The sequence below is a fragment of the Pinus tabuliformis genome, chromosome 4_1 (assembly GCF_031772625.1).
Source record: "Pinus tabuliformis cultivar Carrire ecotype Pingquan chromosome 4_1, CPIR1, whole genome shotgun sequence".
Lineage (NCBI taxonomy): Eukaryota > Viridiplantae > Streptophyta > Pinopsida > Pinales > Pinaceae > Pinus > Pinus tabuliformis.
Window position 1 is genome coordinate 615,420,723 of NC_142303.1, and position 3,722 is coordinate 615,424,444.

General features: G+C 32.9%; 1 non-coding gene across 1 annotated transcript; it reads right to left on the reverse strand.

Moving 5' to 3' along the window:
* Positions 1-2,050: 2,050 nt before the first annotated feature.
* Positions 2,051-2,124, reverse strand: TRNAE-UUC (transfer RNA glutamic acid (anticodon UUC)). Its single transcript has one exon. It is a non-coding gene; the product is annotated as a tRNA-Glu (tRNA).
* Between the last annotated feature and the right edge of the window lie 1,598 nt (positions 2,125-3,722).

The window sequence follows — 3,722 nt, forward strand, 5'->3', positions numbered from 1 at the left end:
GATGCCCCCTCCCTTCATGTTCTTCTTTTTATTCTCTCCCTCCCTCGTAGCTCTATCCACTTCCTACCTTCACATTTCTTCTCCATGCATTCTCATCCTCTGCACTATCTCTTCGGCCCTTCCTTCACTTTGTTTTCCCTCTTCTCGCTCACAGAGAGCATCCCTTTTCCCTTCTTCTCTTTCTGCAAATCAAGGGTGGGCTGCGATCTTCGTTTCGGGCCTCTTTGCTCTTTGTTGCCTCTCTGTCATTCAGTATATGCTGGTGCTCCTGTTGTCAGGACGCAGTTCTTTACTGCCTCCTCCTTCTCTGCAAAAATTTGTTGTGTCGATCCTTCCTCTCTCGAGGCCACACTATCCTCATAACTATAGTCAGAATTTTGCAAAGGTATTCATTCGGTGCAAAGGGCAAATTAATCCCCTTGATCAAGCATCCAAGAATGAGAAATGTGCTTATTGCAGAACCAACAAGTTTATGATTGATCAGCTCAGAAAAATAGTAAGAGAAATCCGACGCCAGTCAAAGTCAAAAAATGCATTTTTAATGGGAAGACTTGCCAACCAGGAAGCACAAAATGAAGCTCTTAACAACAAGTGCACACATTTGGAGAACTCTATAACATTCCTGAAAGGAATCCTCACCAACCAGACTGGGGAAAACTCAGTCTCTGGGGACAGAAGCAGCAACAACAAGCCTAAAGAAGAGCCCTCTGTAAATCATAAATAAGATCTTTTTGTAGAATTTCCACGCATCAACTTTAGCGTTTCAAGTTTCTATCTAAGTAATTTCTATGAAATGTAAATGTCAGGTATTTCTACAGCAGTTTGTAAGAATCTATAAACAGTCAGCAGTAGGAAAACTTGGAACTTTTGAAATTAGGAACACAACTGATTGGGATGGTGCTTTCTTCTTTCCCTCTCTCTTAGTCTGGCTAGCCCCAAAAATCATGTAATGGGAACTTGCTCCCTCCTCTTTTTTGAATAGAAATTCCAATAATCGACTATGTTAAAAAATGTGATAATAATATTTTTAAATGATATAATTAATTTGGGAATTTATGGTTTTCAATCCATATTAATACAACCCAAATCACTAAAATTTTGACAAAAACAAAACAAAACTAAATGAGAGTGAAACTTGTGATAATAATATTTTTAAATGATATAATTAATTTGGGAATTTATGGTTTTCAATCCATATTAATACAACCCAAATCACTAAAATTTTGACAAAAACAAAACAAAACTAAATAAGAGTGAAACTTTCCTCTCGTTAAATCTTTTATCTTTAAAAAAAACACTATATTTTGAAAAAATAAATAAATGAAAAGAAATTTTATTTCGTTGAAAAATAGAATAAAAAAATAATTAAAATTTTCAATTTATTTCATTTTTAAATTAAATTACTTAAAATAAATGTGATAAAAATATTTTAAAATAATATAATTAATTTGAGAATTTAAAGTTTTCCATCCATATTAATGGGCTACGTTTGATATTTCGACTAGATTGGTTTAGGAAGCTTTGTCGAAACAACTTATTAGTAACTAGATGCACTAGAAGGGGGACCTGAATCTCGACCTTAGGGTTAATAACCAAACACTCTAACCAATTAAGTTATTCCAGCAATAATTATTTCTAAATTCTGAACTTTACCACTGCAAGTGAACTAAGAAATTTCTAGATTCAACCTTCTTTAATTTTAAAACTTTCTATTCCAGCAATAATAAAATTTCTAAATTCTGAACTTTACCACTGCAAGTGAACTAAGAAATTTTAGATTCAACCTTCTTTAATTTTAAAACTTTCAATGTGATTTACTAAAAAGAAATAGGCTGTTTGTGGGATTTGAACCCGGGTGAAACCCAGATATTCTAACTACATTATATTTTTTTTTATTGAGTACTTTGATTTCTAATATACAAATTAAGAAATGGTAACGCAGCCAGAAATTTAAATATAAAAATAGACACATATCTACACCCAGAAATTTAAATATAAAAACAGGCACATATCTACATTTTCATTATGTGAAAAATGTCAATATCATATTTTCCGTTGCCAGGATTTGAACCCGGGTCGCCTGGGTGAAAACCAGGTATCCTAACCGGACTAGACGACAACGGAACTGTTTTAACTCTTAGACTTCATTAAATATATAGAATATTTAAACAATAGTACTCTTACTGCATTTTCAGGTACACCAGCCGCAAATTCCAAACCCTGTCCATTTTGTCGCCAGTCGAGATATGTAAAAGAAATTTCTTCTCTCGCACCATGTTCAATTTTGCTAAAGCCTCTATTGTGTTCTATCTTATCATAACCAAAAACAAGCCGCTTTAAAAATGGAGAAATATTTAAGGTAAAATATATTAAATTGTTTTGTTGCAGCCCAAACAAATAGGTCCATACATTTAGATGAGATGGAAGGAAATCTCCATTGCACTGGTCTGTACATTTATATGGAGTTGTTTTTAGTGTAATATTTTAGATTTTTTGGTGTTAGAATCTGATGGAAAAATTTGAGGTGAAATCTTGATTTGTATTATTTAAATTGGTTTTTTCACTGTATATATGGATTCAGCACCGTGAAAAACCCCTAGACACTTTGATTGTGCAAGGGTTACTCATCAAGCTTGTGATTTCAATAAATTCCTGCCGATTTTTAGAGAAATTAGATCGGAAAAACCCACTAAAAAAACTTCCAAAAAGTCGCACTAAAGACAACCCCCATTTATATGGGGGAATATTTATGTTGCCAAATGTGTGATGTGTATTATTTTTAAGAGAGCAAATTAAATTAAATAAGCTTAGATGTATTTTAATCTTAGATTTATTAGGTGTTTGTTCTTTTAGGTTTATTAGTGTGTTCATGACTAGTAGAATTAGCAAAATCATCTAGGTTAGGGATTATAGTTAGCCTGGGTCACATCGACCCCAATTCTTAACATCACTAGATTTTAAGTTTATTCTCTGGGTTACTATGGAGTTTTAAACTTGGGTCGCTATATTAAATGAGGTCCTTCAAAACTAATCACACTAGTGAACTTTGACAATTAAACTTATTAAGTATTGAAAAGGTCAAACTTTTAAAATAAGCATTTTATATTTTTATATTTAAAGAGATATAATCATTCTTAATTTTTAATCAGGAATTGAGATGATCATATATATATATACACTTTATTTTTTTAACATTTAGGCAAAACCTAGGTTGGCCACAACTCTAATGTTGAACGAAAAAATGATCTACCCATTAGTAGGATGTTGTTACTGGGAATGTGCAAGATTCAATTGAGCCTAGATGCCCCTTGAGATAGTTTATTTCCCCCATAGGTGGCTCCCACCCTCAGCCCATCCCCATGAGGTTTGAATGTGAGATGCAATGGGGACTAAACTCCACACAAAGCAATTGATATACACCTCATCAGTGCGTGTGTGTATGTGTGTAGAGAGAGAGAAAGAGAGTTGTAAAACCAAATTAAAAATTATTTAATTATTAATGTGTTTTTGTTTTTGAAGGTCATATCTTATAGGTTAATTGACAATGAAGACATTTATCATTGGTTGTTATCCATAAATATGGGTTGATTCATAATTGTTATTTAAGGAAAACAATGTCGCTTCAAATAACCTTCTAGTAGTGTGTAATAGGGTAAATTCCCATTTTGGCAAACACCTTTAGATTTTGGGTTGTTAACATGTTTCCTTCCATTCATCTCTCC